The following is a 15,808-nucleotide window of genomic DNA, read 5'->3' as shown; positions in this document are numbered from 1 at the left end:
TCCTGCTTCTTCTGCTTCTTTTTTTTTAACTTTTAAATTATAAAGCTGTCAGTCTTCTTAAGGCCAAGCTTGAAAGTGGCAGCATGTTACTTCCACCATATCCTGTTGGTCAAAGGAAGCCCTAGAATCAGTCCAGATTCGAGGGAAGTCGGGGAAATAGACCCCATTTCTGGAAGGGTGGAGTGGCATGTCCCTATAGGAGGAAATGAATTGATGGCCCAAGTTGTACAAGTAGAGGGAGGACTGAGGGCAGAGGGGCTCGTCTTGGCTGGTGGGAACACCAAGGGCGGAGGAGAGTTTTGTCCCACTTTCTGTTTAGGGTTCTGGGCAGACACTGCTATGTGAGTAACTTCATGCCAGCTTGAAAGGGGTACACTTCCAAGTGACATAAGAGGACAAAATGGTGAGGTCAGGTGGAGGAGGCCCCAGGGCACTCACCAAGCCTCTCTTAGCTCCTGTGTGATGGCAGAAGGAGCCAGATGTTCTGGAATTCTTTAAAGGGAGGTCTCAGAAGGCAGCTGAGTTAAGAGGCAGTGGGCTTAGGCCAGGAACTGGGTGGAAAATGAGACCCAGAGCTGGCTGTGGCACCGCTGGAGGCCAGCCCGTGGCACTCTAAGGCCCTGGCCACCAGCTGTGGACATCAGCTACAGATGTCCATGGAATATCTAGGGTTGTAGAGCTAACCGGTTTCACTCCTGTAGTCACCAGGCCAGGCAGCAACCCAGACTAGCTGCTTTGCAGCAGAGGGCAGCTAGGATGTAGAGGACAACATGTGATTTGCATTCTCCATCTCTCACATCACCGTAATAATGGAGACACTCTTCCCTCTCCCCATACACCTGGTTACTGTCGGTTTTTTGGGGTATGTTTTTCCTGAGGCAGAGTCTCGCTTTGTCGCGCAGGCTGGAGTGCAGGGGTGTGATCTCAGCTCACTGCCACCTCCACCTCCCAAGTTGAAGAGATTCTCCTGCCTCAGCCTCCTGAGTAGCTGGGATTACAGGCGCCCACCCCCATGCCTGGCTAAGTTTTGTATTTTTAGTAGAGCCAGGGTTTTGCTATGTTGGCCAGGCTGGTCCCAGACTCCTGACCTCAGATGATTCGCCAGTCTTGGCCTCCCAAAGTGCTGGGATTACAGGCGTGAGCCACCATACACGGCCCTGGATACTGTCTTGATGAACAGAAATCTTAGTGACTGAGCATGGTGTCTAAAAAGACCGAACCTAAAGGAACTGTTTAATTTATTGCATAGGAGTAAATATTTGCCAGACTTTTCTACAGTTGGGTCTCCCTTTTTCCAATAGTCTGAATAAAGTCTTCCTACAGATGTTAATATCTTAATCCTTAGAGCCTCTGGCTATATTATCTTATATGGAAAAAGAGACTTTGCAGATATGGTTAAATCAAGGATCTTGAGATGGGGAGATTATCCTAGGTTATCTCAGTGGACCCTATGTTATCACAGAAGTCCTTATAAGAGGGGGACTGGACATCAGAAGCAGAAAAAGAGGAGATTCTCCAAGGTTATCTCAGTGGACCCTATGTTATCACAGAAGTCCTTATAAGAGGGAGACTGGATAGCAGAAACAGAAAATGGAGAGATGATGATGGAACCAGGTATTGGAGTGATGCATTTCGACGATAAAGAAGGGACCATGAGCAAAGGAAAACAGGTGGCCTCTAGAAGCTGGAAAGGGCATGGAAAGCCTCCTGCTCCCCGTGCCGAAGCCTCCAGAAGGAAGGCAGCCCTGCCAACACCTGGACATTAAATTTCCTACCCCCAGAACTATAAGAGTCAATTCGTGTGGTTTTAAGCCACTAAACTTAGTGTGGTAACTTGTTAGAGCAGCCACAGGAAACTAACACACCCTTCTCATCCTAAACCAGTCACTTAGCAACATTGAAGCTACAATTTCTTTGCTCGTTTGAGTGCAGAATAAAGCTAATAGAGTTCTATTTTTTCTCCCATTCATTTTCCTAGTAAGATATTATTTCTGACTATTTGATGAGCAAGAACATTGAGGGGTAAGGAGTGAAGTTCAGTAACTTTGCCCAGGTTGAATGGTTAATGATTGAGCAGGATTAATCTAAGCTACAGCTACAGAGACACTGTCTGGGAACATCATGCAAGATCAGGGTCTCATATAAAAATGTATTAAGTAGAAGTTTATATGCAGAGTAAGCTTTCAGTATCTTAAAAATCTTATTTCTAAAGTCCTATATTGTAGCAACTTATTGACATGATGATTCCTATAACAGAAATAATAAAACAGTTGCCACTACATGACTCAAATTATCCCCTCCTTATTTTGAAGACTTCACTCAACTTCTCAAGAAATAACCAGTGTACCATATTTGTTCCACTTTCAATGATACAGGCACTTTTCAATTCATTTGTTACTTTTGTAAAGTTTAGTTCTAATAAAGCTCATAGAGCCATAAGAAAATCTCTTTAAACCTTGTTTTTCTATTAAAAAAATACGTTCTGGGTTGTAAATTAGGAGACCAGGAATTCTTGTTCCCTCTTTGGAGGTGATTGTGGTGGTGGTTTTAGCTGTCTCCTTGCCTAGATCTAGGTACCTGGACTCCACAACTGTTCACTTTTTGCACTTCTCCATCTGTGTAGAGATGGCGTGACATTTGTCTGAACATGAGTATACCTCCAGTTTACCTCTCCTTGAGCTTTTCTGACTTAGAGAAGTGAGCGGTTGCCCCCACTGAAGGTCTGGGGTTGCAGGCTTACTTAGGGCCTGCTCATGGGTCTGGGGCATTAAAAAATAATGTCCATATGTTGGGGACAGCTTGTATTAAGAATCATCTTTGTGAGCCAGTTAATGCTGTGAGAGATTTTTTCCTAACATTGTCATCGTGCTATTTGCAGCGCAAGTTCCAACAAAACAGCTTTTCCATTTTATCATCGGGATTGTAGAGGCAGCATGTAAAGTAATTAAAATAATGGCACCAGGGCAATCTGTGTGAGAGATGCTGTCAGGACTGGAAATGGAATGCAGAAATTTCCAAATTTCTGTGCGTACTCTTTGGTCCTTCCCAAGGAACCTTCATATGTGTTTCAGTCCTTGTGGAGGATGGGAAACTAGGATTTTGTCAGCGTCTGGGTATATATTGGAAGTGTGGAGCTGGTTGAAAAAAAAATTCACGAAGGAGATATAAAGCAGAAAATTAAGGTAAAAACACATGGTTTTTGTCTGGTCTTTTGCATTTCCTATGTGAAAGGTGAATCCTTGAATCTGAAAATGAAAGCCATCTCCAATGTCTCCTAGGTAATATGTCAAATACTGTCACGGACCTCGGATCCCTTTCACTGCACTCTTTGTTATTTCTGAATGTGAGCTTGACACACAAATCCTCTTTTAAGAAGGCTTTCCAGAAGGCCTACTGTAGCTGTGTGCATGCTTTAAAATAAAAGTAAATCCCTTTCTCGCTTAAAACAAAACAAAACAAAACACCAACCTATTTGTGTCCATGAAAAATATCTTTGCATGTCTAGACAGTAGTGCTGATCAGCTGCCTTTTGTAAGGAAGGGATACAGAAAAACTATTATTCTCCCCAGAAACCTTGTAAGGTCCTATGTGACCCAACTGACCTCTCACTCAACTAGTGAAACAGGAGCCAGAAGTGTGCAAGGAGCCTGAGCTGGAGCTTGATGCTGATGTTATAAATCAGCCTTGGCATTATTGGGCTTTCCTGTTTTTAGCCAGCAGTCCTTGGGGACTGTTGCTGATTGAGAGTGAAAAAAATTTCGGAACCATTGTAAGTGATGACACTGACATATCATTAGGCTTCCACCCAGATGGCATTTGTAACACATAGAAAGGAAACTGTAATGGAATTAACTTAAAGAGGAAAGAATTAAAGCACAATATTACAGGCATACGTAGCATGGGAAGGATTGAAAGGGAACTTTTATTTGCTCTCTGCTTTTGCTAGATACTGTGCTTGGTGTGTTGTAGATGGACTTCACAATAATGAGAAAAGATTTTTGTTTTTCATTTACAGAGTGGCCAGGAGGGCCCTATGCCTGCTAGTTGGAGTTATCTGTGTTTACCTCTCTGTTCCATGTAAATTCAATTTTTTCCCCCTTCTTCTCCTGGGCATCTTTTTTTTTTGGTTTGTTTATGACTGTAAGTCATTAAAGCAGTTCCCGAAAGCGGTTCTTAGGTCTTTAGCTGTTGTTGGATGCAGTTGAGAATTTTTTGCTTTCACAATGGCCCAAAGTAAATTGTCACATGTGGTTTAAGTCTGGACCCTGCAGTGACCACTGGATTATCATATCCATATCCAGTCCATGATGCACTGAATTTGTTACTAAAATATCTTCTACCTGGAATATGAGAAAGTGCTGGGGGTATTCATTGTTTTATTGCAGGATAGCTGTTTTTCTCAAACAGCTACCATTTTTTTTTCCACACAGCTGTGGAACAAACCACATCCAAAGCATATTCAAGTGTGTGATTGACCCTCATATTGAACAGATATTAAAATTGCCCACTTCATGGCATGAGGAAGCTGCTCATTGAACAGAGATGTACCCTTCTTCATCCATGTCTGCACAGATGAGAGAATGGAGGTTCAGAGAAGTAAAGGAACTTGTTCAGGCCACATCGTCAGGCGAGTAGTGGAGCAAAGGCTCATACCTGGTCCTGTCTGATTACAGTGCTTGTGCCTTTTAATTTTTCTTTTCTTTTCTTTTTTTTTTTTTTTTTGAGACAGCGTCTTGCTCTGTTGCCCAGGCTGGACATAATCTCGGCTCACTGCAACCTCCATTTCCCAGGTTCAAGCGATTCTCCTGCCTCAGCCTCCCGCCACCACACCTGGCTAATTTTTGTATTTTTAGCAGAGACAAGGTTTCACTATGTTGGCCAGGCTGGTCTTGAACTCCTGGCCTCAAGCGATCTACCTGCCTCAGCCTCCCAAAGTGCTGGGATTACCAGCGTGAGCCACTGTGCCTGGCTGGCTTGTGCCTTTTTATTACAGAGCTTTTCAAACTTCTGCAGTGAAGGACTATTTTTTTTGTTGTTTTGCTTTTGTTATTTAAATTTCCAATCCGCTGTAATACAGGGCTGACTGCACAGGATCAGCATGCTGCTTGCATCACATGCACCTCACCCAGGCCAGTTGGCCAACACCTAAACAGATTTACATCTTGCTCAGCAAGATGAGTCTTGCCATCACATGGCTTGGATGTGGTGGTGATGGCCAGACTGCTGTAAATGTGGATTATCAATCCTGTAATGTACAATGCCATAGGCCAGTAGTGATCAATTCACAGATCATGCTTGAAATAATACTGCTTTGGTTTAAGGGTGAGGGGAGCATCTGTCAGGGAAAAGCCAGACTCCTTTGACTAAAGAGAAACATTGGGAACGCAGTTGGGAGGCTAGGCATAGAATATGTGGAACATGTACCCTTCAGCGTGCAGATGGTGTGGTTTTCTTATTCTCTCCAAGACAAACCTGAATTCCACCAAGTCATGCTCTGATTCAGTACATGCAGATTTTTGTTCTCAAGTCAGATGGGGACATAATTGCAGTGTCCACTATAGGAAAAACACCAAGTGATTTCTAATACTACAACAAGCAAAATTTGCGTGGTAGAAAGGGGCTCAAAAAGGGGAGGGCAGGCCAGCGCTGTGGCTCATGATTGTAATCCCACTTTGGAAGGCCAAGGTGCATGGATCACTTGAGCCCTGAAGTTTGAGACCAGCCTGGGCAACATGATGAAACCCCCATCTCTACAAAAAACACAGGAATTAGCTGGGTGTGGTGGTGTGTGCCTGTCGTCCCAGCTCAGGAAGCTGAAGTTGGAGGATTGAGTGAGCCCTGGAGATCAAGGCTGCAGTGAGTTGTGATTGTGCCATTGCACTGCAGCCTGGATGACAGAGCAAGACCCTGTCTCATTTAAAAAAAAAAAAAAAAAAAGAATTAAAAATTTTCTTAAAAAGTGGGCTGGGTGCAGTGTCTCACGCCTGGAATCGCAGCACTTTGGGAGGCTGAGGTGGGCAGATCACGAGGTCAGGAGTTAGAGAACAGCCTGGCCAACATGGTGAAACCTCGTCTCTACTAAAGATACAAAAAATGAGCCAGGCATGGTAGTGCGTGCCTATCATCCCCGCTACTCTGGAGGCTGAGGCAGGAGAATCACTTGAACCTGGGAGGCGGAGGTTGCAGTGAGCCGAGATGGTGCCATTGTACTCCAGCCTGGGTGACAGGGCAAAACTCCGTCTCAAAGGAAAAAAAAAAAAAAAAAAAAAAGGAGGAGGGCAACATCCTTGCATGAGTTTCTCCAGAAAACTTTATTAATTCACTTCGTGATTTGTTCTGCTTCCTTACTGAGCATCTCCTGTACACTAGGCACTTTGCTTGATGCTTCATGATTGAGGTAGTGTTCCTATACTTTGTAATTTACAGCTGCTAGAGGAAAGGAAGAAGTAACAAGAAGACATTTTAAAAATTATTAAATAAACTTGAGCATTAATTTTATTAGTTTCCCCTCTATAATTAACAAGTTTAACAAAAATACTGTTTAATGCTTAGTTATATCTTTTTTAGGTGATTAAATAAGGTCTTTATAGTAATTTTAATTTTAAAGGGCCTTAATCAGGAAACTAGTATCTAACTAAAACAATGTTTCTATGGGAAAATCACATTCTACAGAAATATTTTTGACTTCAATGCTTTCCTCAAGAATAAAACCTGTCAGAAGTGTGAATACTGCCTGTACTTAGCAGAGCAATTTGTTATGTGAACCAGTATTGGAAAATGTCCCCAAATGGTGCCATTGGGTTTCTTTGGCCTGAGATATTATAATAAGCTGGAATTTTATGTTCTATAAAATACAGAAAAAATACCATGGTCTATTATTTATTTCTTTTTTTTTGAGAAAGAGTCTCACTCTGGCTCCCAGGCTGGAGTGCAGTGGCGCAATCTTGGCTCACTGCAACCTCCACCTCCTGGGTTTAAGCAATTCTTCTGCCTCAGCCTCCCAAGTAGCCAGGACTACAGGTGCACACCACCGCGCCCGGCTAATTTTTGTATTTTTAGTAGAGATGGGGTTTTGCCACGTTGGCCAACCTGATCTCGAACTCCTGACCTCAGGTGATCCACCTACCTCTGCCTCTCCAAAGTGCTGGGATTATAGGTATAAGCCACTGCACCTGGCCCATGGTCTATTATTGATAATATAGCAGGCCTATTTCTATGGTGACTAAATATAACAGAAATTAATGAAGTTCTCAAAAGCTTTTAAAATGATACTGAATATGAATATGTGGCAGAATAAAAAGTTTGGTCTTAAGTCTTTGATTCTGATTGTTCACAGATTCTTTTCCTTCATGTTCGATTTTACTTCTGTTTCATGGTGTGGAGATCTCTTTCCCTTGGTATTGCATGTGTAGGTATGAATGACATGAACCCCTCTTCCCAACACTTTGCTGTGAAAAGTCAAAGATGCCATGTATTGCTAGGGATTTTTAATTCAGCTTCTGTCTCGAGTAGAAAATAATTTCCTAGGAGAAGATGTAGAAATCTTAGTTTTATAGTAATCAATGAAAAATCAAATTTGCTTGTATTTCAATGAAAAATGAAAACCAAACAGCTTCTTTATAATTTAAATCTATTAGCAATGTTTTAAGCAAAGATCTAATTAATGTATTTTTAAAAATATTGGTATTTGTCTTAGTTCCCTTGGCCAATCCTCTTTCTTATTGTCCCATTTCTGAGTTTCTGTAAAGAAAGACTTAAAAACTTAGCGCATTCTCTTTCTCAAATCGGTCATTTTTTTTTCACTTTGGTAAAGACACCATTGTGCCTTGGTTTTAATATGAGGAAAAATGAAGGTGGGAGTGGAATTTGCATTAAATATTTGGAATTTTTCTTCCTCCCCACCCTCAACATCTAAAATATGCATGGGATTTGGAAAACAAATTAGAAACAGGATCTTTCACAGATATTTTAAAAATGCATTTCTAAATGGTGGGGAGTTCTGATTTCTGAATAGTGCCATTTCATTTAGGAGCTTAGGTTGCAAAGTTGTATCTAATACTCTTTTTCTTGGTTTTTATTTTAACTTCTTAAAGATTGAAAGTCTTTTTAAGAAATTAATAGTAAATATCTACTTTGCTAATATAAAGTAGTTGCTAGTATAAACTAATAATGGTATAAGCAATATTAATTTTATAGGTTTTTTCTGTCGTTTGTTTTTGATGTGGGATATCTCCTGAGGAAATAGAGAGTAATTAGACTCAGAAATGGTTTTGCTTCTTTGTCTCTCTCTGTCCCTAAACTCTTGGGTTAGTGGGAACACGGAGACCACAAAAGCTGTGATTCTTTCTCTTAGACATTAATTTTAAAATAGCCTGGGTATGGTAGCTCATGCCTGTAATCCCAGCAATTTGGGAGGCCAAGGTGGGCAGATCAAGACCAGTCTGGGCAACATGGTGAAACCACATCTCTACGGAAAATACAAAAACTAGCCAGGCGTGGTGGTGTGCACCTGTAGTTTCAGCTACTTGGGAGGCTGAGGCGAGAGGATCACTTGAGCCTGGGAGGTTGAGGCTGCAGTGAGTCATGATCATGTTACTGCTTTCCAGCCTGGGCAACAGAGCCAGACCCTGTCTCAAAAATAAATAAATAAATAAATAAATAAATAAATAAATAAAAATAAAAAAGGACAGTTGGACTGGAACAAACCATCAAAGATGCATTTTACGAAAGACACAAGTTTGGCCACTTAGCATCAGTGTCTATTCTTGCCCACTTTTGTATATATGCTTAGCATGTTCCCCAGCACACACATGGCTCAAATATGTATTCATGGAGCAAATGGATGAAGGCATTAATTGGGTGTATAACCAACTAGTTAACTGACTAGCTGATTTCATGATAGTTGAGAACTCATCTGTGTGGGTTACCGTTGTGGGTTGAAATCACCTGCATTTTTCAAACAGATACTCTCTCTCCATTTTGATTGACTGTGTTGACAAAGAAAAAGACTCTGTAACACTCAGAAATCTAAATATAGCTTCACACAGATGCACACTTGTTATAATGATGCAGTATGGAAATTAACTATGGATTGAATTTTAATTATTTAAACTGCACATATCTCCTACCACTTCCTCCCTCTATTGTATCACATGTAATTACATTATTATACATCAGTCATTTAACCAGGGTAAACAATAATTGCTGGAAAACTAAGATTTTTAATTTGAAGAAAGGAATTGCTAAGTAAATGAAAGGGAAACATACAAATGTACTGGGTAATTCTTTTGTGTAGCTGTTTGTTTAGCAATTCAGGAAGTGACTTAAACTTTTCCTGCCAATATTGGATGCTAGATTTTTATCAAAGGAAAGGCCCTATCATTTTTCATGTGTGTTTAGTTAGAGATTTGTTTAAATGGAAACATAAGCTAGCAAGCAAGAGTTTCACTTTTGGGGAATGATTTCCCTCATAGAAGCTTCATGTCTCGTGCTCCAAGGTAAAGAGAAAAAAAAATCATATTGGATGTTTTTTTTCTTTCTGCTCTGGGAAGTGCATCAAATGTAACCAACACAGTGAATTCAGACCACCTGTGAGATTTCAAATTGCTTTTCCTGAATCATTGTTGAATTAAATAACAACATTTGATTATGGTACTTAAAGCAAATCAAGGAATAGTCAGATGAATCAGTGGATAAACACATTTAATAGTAGTATGGACTTTGCTCTTATTGCAGATGGATTATTATCCAATGAAACCATTCTTCTTTCATGCTGTAAAGCTTTCTAGATTTCAGGAAGCCAGGGCAGCTGTATTTTTTTAAACCTTCACATGTGATCCAAAAGTACCATTTCCTAGGAGAAACGAAGATCTGTTAATTTACAGTATTTGTAAGCAATGGCTAAACTCTTTTCTGTAAACATTGGAAATACACCTGTGAAGGAAAGCTCTTCTGCCAGATAAAATGGAATGTTCTCAATTAACCAAGGGAGCAGCTCGGATGAGAGAGGCCCACGGAACAAGGCTGCTGAGCGTCTGATTCCAGCCTGTGAAGGATGTGAGGGAGTTTGCCTAGCTTCAGGGCTAGAGAACTATTAATATAAGCAACTCAGCAATTTCTGTCTATATTGCTCACTTTGTCTTGATGTCTTGAAGAATATGCTCACTTAAAACTCGTAGACTCAAGACAAGCTGGCTAGATTTAAATAAAACTGAATCATAGAAGAGGCTACACATCTTCAGAGAAAACTCTGTAATCATGGACAGTGCAGATATTCCTATCTGGATAGGTATTGTCAGTGGGACTGAAGATAGCTGAAATGTGTGCAAGAGACGGCTCAGAGATTGAAGAGCGCTTCCAATTTCTGTGAGTCTGAATAGTTCTAAAAATGTAGAGACTCATTTGGTTTATGTTCTGGCAGATATTCTTTGTACAAAATTCTATTTTTGAAACTCCTAAACAGCTTTTTGGTGACTTTTCAGTCATATTACATATGACTGAAATATATGTATGTGTATGTATGTGTATATATATATATAGTGCAGGGCATAGCATGAGTTTGTTAATGTTTCATTGAGAAGATAAGACTGAAATACGATTACAGAATGTTAAGGAAAATCTATATTAATATATGAGTTTGACCTTAAGGGTAGGTCAGTGGACCTTGAACTATTTGGTTGGCGTCAGGCCGTGCCTGTGGTGTCTCTTCATTGGCCAGCACAGTGGCGTCTTTGTCTGGGAATCTCTACCTCTCATTAGGGTGGTCAACATATCACAGTGGCCTTTCCCTTCCCAAACAACTGTGAGAACAAAAGCGCCAACACAAGCATAAGCCCTTGCCAATTACAACAACATGAGGTTCCATCAGCCCTAAAGAGGGGCATCCTGAGAACCCTCAGTGCCCTCTAAGTTGGTCATCACAGCAATGGGATTTCAGTCTTGCTCAACATTGGGGATTTGAATAGCTCTTAGGATAATCTCTAGTGGTTAAGGATATAGTCCCCATAAAAGAAATCTCCTTGTGGACAATATTTTGCCAAAATCTGACCATCCACAGTCTGATGTGATGGCCAGGCCACCAGACTGAGGTTAAAGAGCTGAGTTATTTATTGACAAAGTCACCAACTTCTTCTTGCTCAATAACCACTGTGTGCTTTTGTAGGCACATGAAGAGAATATTCAATGTTTTCCCATTCTTTTTTTTTTTTTTTTGAGACGGAGTCTCGCTCTGTCACCCAGGCTGGAGTGCAGTGGCGTAATCTCGGCTCACTGCAACCTCCACCTCCCAGGTTCAAGGAATTCTCCTGCCTCAGCCTCCCGAGTAGCTGGAACTACAGGTGCATACTGCCACGCTTGGCTAATTTTTATATTTTTAGTAGAGACAGGGTTTCACCATGTTGGCCAGGATGGTCTTGATCTCCTGACCTCGTGATCCACCCGCCTCAGCCTCCCAAAGTTCTGGGATTACAGGCGTGAGCCACCGCGCCCGGCCCCCATTCTTTATTAAACTTGTAGGAAGCCTATTTATATCTCAAGCCTCTGATTGACAGCAATTGATTGATTGTCCGTGGAAGGTGGACTTTTACCATTCTATGTTCCCAAGCTTTACTTAGGCAGAAAGCCATTGCCATCTTCTGAGACGAACCCCTGTAATGTAACCATAAAGCAGGAAGGGTCATAGGCACCTGTGGAATTGTCCTCAAATTTTTTGGCAATGAAAATTGCAACTGAAGCACTGCTAATATTTTCAAGAAAAACAGTAAAAATGGATTGTTACAATTAGTTCCTCCAATTAGGTATTCAAGAAAAGCATAGAAGTATGTGAAGGTTTCCTTATCTGTTTATCCAGTGACCTGTGTCTTTCCATGATACTTTCAAATGGAATTTATTTAGCCTAAAAATGGAAATTAATTTTGCACTGATGGCCTGAGATTAGTTTCTTTGCATTCTGGAGATGAGGGTAGCTACTGACCTTTCTATCTTGCTTTGTTATCTGTTGGTCTTGGCAGTACCTTTCTCTTCCAGGATGCATTCCCAGAATGGTTCAGTGAAACAAATGCTCTTTGGAGGACTTTGGCTCTTTGTGGCTGAGATAAATATATATCAACTTAAAGTGGGTTTTATTTTCCTCTGTGAATGAGTTCCTAGAGAATTGAAATTATGGAAAGAACTGAAAGCACAAATATAACAGAATGAAGTTTCCCTAAAGGATTACAGTCTGAAGCCTCAGTACATTGGGTAATTGTGCTGAAATAGGAGCTTCTTGTCAAAGGGTTTGAGGGTTGCTGTCAGTCTATTTTCAAAACTGAAGATGAGAATGATTGTCAACTGCAGGTTCAATTGGAACATCGTGGGGAGAAAAATCTCTATTCTGCTAGTCGTTGGTTTTTGAAGCACAGATGGTGCCTGTGAGATTTGGGTGGCATGATGAGGGGAGGGGAGTAAGGGGCAATGCAGCAGGGTATAGGGGATTTAGACTCACCTTCCTAGTCCTGTTGCAGTTTGGAAACCTCTGAGTCTGTTAGTGTCCGACAGAAGTGTTTGTTAAAATAGATCAAAGACTAGATTTCTAACCATTAGGGAAGGGAAAGACAGTCTTAGAGATTCACAAATATACGTAGTTAGTGGAACCATAACTTTTAGAAGTCAGTGTTCACAGGACAGATGGGAATAGCTGGAATGAAGTGAGCTTTGAATGCTGATTGCTTTATTTTATACTAGCTAATGAGTGAATGTGCTACACATCCTCTAACCTTTCTGGAATGGTGAACAAACGGACAGATGTGCTGAGTAAGTGTTGGAAGACAACTACATGAACCCTTAGGCAATTAGAAGGAATTTAAAGAAATAAACCATGTGTTTACAATTAAACTAGGAAAAGTCTGTATATAAATCCAGTTGGTAACACTTTATATAAAGATAAATGATAAAAATCGTTAATATTTTTCATGATCTTTTGCAGTTTCTTTAAAAGTGGCAAGTGGCCTCAGAAATTTGAATTATCATGAAGGAAAAGAACCCAACAAGAAATAAATTTATTCATTGCATTTCAAGAGGAACGAGTGTTTTGAGAAAAGACTACAAGGACTTTTGGCAAGTTGGGTTAAATACTGATATCTGCTTCTTTAACAGGATCACTGTTCTTGTCTATATCTGGAAAGAAGACAAACCTTGGGCAGCAAAATGCTGTTTTTATTATTAATGCAGTGATGTCAATCCAAACTAGATGACTATGATTCATGGAATCTTCAAGGAAAACCAAATATTCTTTTTTAATAAAGTAATGGAGCTGGGAATTGCACATCTGCTCTTAAAAATCTGTTTTTCATAATACAGAACATATGTTAATCGTCACATCTTTTATTAAACTGAAGGAAAATTCTTGTTGAGTAGATTAATTCTGGACCCTGAAAATGCGGGACCATGGAGACGAGCATATTGAGACAAATGTCTGTCTGTCTTACCAACCTACCTCTACAACAGTGATTTTCACACTGCTGGATGTGACCTTTACGAGGGTAATGAAACCAAGCTAGTGGGTTGGGAGTAGCATTTTTTTGTTTTTGTTTTTGAGACAGGATCTCCCTGTGTCGCCCAGGTTGGAGTGCAGTGGCGTGATTTCCACTGACTGCAACCTCTGCCCCCTGGGTTCAAGCGATTCTCCTGCCCCAGCCTGCCGAGTGGCTGGGATTACAGCCGTGCACCACCACTCCTGGCTAATTTTTCTGTTTTTAGTAGAGACAGGATTTTGCCATGTTGGCCAGGCTGGTCTCAAACTCCTGACCTCAGGTGATCTGCCTGCCTTGGCCTCCCAAAGTGCTGGGATTACAGGAGTGAGCCACCACGCCCAGCCTGGGAGTAGCATTTTTGAAAAATGAAATGGATTAGAAAATGCAGAGTCGAATGTAGGAGCTTTTGGGAGCTTTTGCATTATTGTTCTCTCTTGAGTGTCTACACAGAGGTGTCTGCAGTCATGATGTAGGAGGTACCTTTCCTGTGTTTCTCCTAGAGCTCCAGCTTTAGGTTTGCTTTAGGCTGGTGGGACCAGCAAAATCCCACCCCAAATTGGAGAGGTCTGGCTGACTGGTTGAGGCTAGGGTGATGTCTGATTGAGAGGGCTCGAAGACTCAACCACAGCTTTCGAGTCTCTGATTCTGCAGTTACATTATACCTGCAGGTTCAGCTGCCTGAGCTTGTCTGTTTCCTCACAGATATTTATCACAGTGCTCTCTCCTTGGCCTGCACTGACCCGAGAATCAGAAGCAGTATGTCAGTGCATAAGGAAGCACAGTTCATTAATTCTTTTTTCTTTTTAAAGATTTTTTTTGGTAACAGTTTTATTGAGAAATAATTCATATACCACACAATTTATCAATTTAAAGTATGCAAATCTTGCTTTTCAGTATATTCACAGAGCTGTGCAAGCATCACCCACATCAATTTTGGATTATTTTTATGACTTCAAAAGGAGACCTTGTATCCTTTAGTTAGCATTTCCCAACCTTTCCTTTCTTGGGTTGAGGTTGTAGCCTCAGTGGACGCCTCGAGAGAAAAGATGAACTTTGGCATCTATAGGCTGATGCGGTGGTCTCCAAACTTTCTTTATTTATTAAATCTTCAGTAAAAAAGTTTTTGAGCATGTACCCCCAATTTATGTAGACAAATATATTTGTTGACTTCTATTTCAGGCTTTAAAAAAAGAAAATAAAACATTTGTAAATGATGTATGCCACTGTACTGATGTAGTATCACATTATCAAACACACACAGTTCAGCACTTAGTAAAAAAAAAAGCTGGTATTTTCTCCACACGCCCCTGTGACTCAGCCTCTGTGGGCCTCCCTCCCATTTTGATGGCCTTCAGTTAGCGTATACAGGCCCAGTTTGGTCTGGGCTCAGCTGACCCCTGGACCTCTCTCTCATCCCCTGGCACCCTTCCAACCCACTCCTTGCTCTCTGGCCTTGCAGAACTCCAGGCAGTGCTCCCAGATGCTGGCTTTTCTCTCCCGATGCCACTCCACTGTCTTGACTTTCTCTCTACGTGGAATGTTCTCCCTGTCCCCATCTTTCTGGTGCACTTGCTCTAATTCACACAGCATATGCCCAGGTTTACCTCTTCTCCTAGTTTTCCTTACTCTCTGAAGCCCAGGTAGATCGGCCTACCTCCTTTTTCCCTTAACAGCTATACTTGTTTATTATAACAATATATTTATTTGTTTGTATCCCATTTTAGGCCCCAGGGATTGGACTTGTACATTGCTTACATTTTCTCCCCCACCTTCTCTCTCCCTTACTTTCTTTTTTTTTTATTATTATACTTTAAGTTTCAGGGTACATGTGCACAACGTGCAGGTTTGTTACATATGTATACATGTGCCATGTTGGTGTGCTGCACCCTCTTGCTTTCTTATTATAGCAGTGTTGATAAGTATATTCTCCCTTATACATGAATCTTTGCACTTTCCTGCATGTCTTCCTAGGGATAGATTCCTAGAATGTCGATGCCACTTTTTGGTCCTTGTTTAAAAAATCCAGAAAAATGGGTTGAGACCAGATTGTGAAGTGACTTGAATCTCAGATCTCCAAACACTAAAGCTTATTGATTGGGCACTAATCATATGAGTTTGCTAGAGCTGCTGTAACAACCTACCACCAAGTGGGTGGCTGGAACAACAGGATTTATCATCTCAGCAGTTCTGGAGGCTGGAAGTCCAAAAGCAGAGTGTTGGCAGGGTTGGTTCCTTCTGAGGGCTGTGGGGAAGGATCTGTGCCAGGCTTCTTGGCCTTCTTCATGTTCACCTGATATTCT

General features: G+C 41.1%; 1 protein-coding gene and 1 long non-coding RNA gene across 9 annotated transcripts in view; both read left to right on the top strand.

Annotated features, from left to right (window-relative positions):
- Positions 1-13,380, top strand: part of LOC131381746 (uncharacterized) — a 59,482-nt gene extending 46,102 nt beyond the window's left edge. For both annotated transcript variants that reach the window (XR_009210650.1, XR_009210651.1), the window contains exon 2: positions 12,962-13,380. This is a non-coding gene — a long non-coding RNA (uncharacterized LOC131381746). The remainder of the gene's footprint in view (positions 1-12,961) is intronic.
- LIMCH1 (LIM and calponin homology domains 1) overlaps positions 1-15,808 on the top strand; it is a 344,933-nt gene that overhangs the window by 71,345 nt on the left and 257,780 nt on the right. The window lies entirely within an intron of this gene.

Source organism: Hylobates moloch, unplaced genomic scaffold, assembly GCF_009828535.3.
Source record: "Hylobates moloch isolate HMO894 unplaced genomic scaffold, HMol_V3 SCAFFOLD_17, whole genome shotgun sequence".
NCBI classification, from domain to species: domain Eukaryota; kingdom Metazoa; phylum Chordata; class Mammalia; order Primates; family Hylobatidae; genus Hylobates; species Hylobates moloch.
Note: the sequence above shows the minus strand (reverse complement) of the source record. Positions and strands in the feature narration are given on the sequence as shown.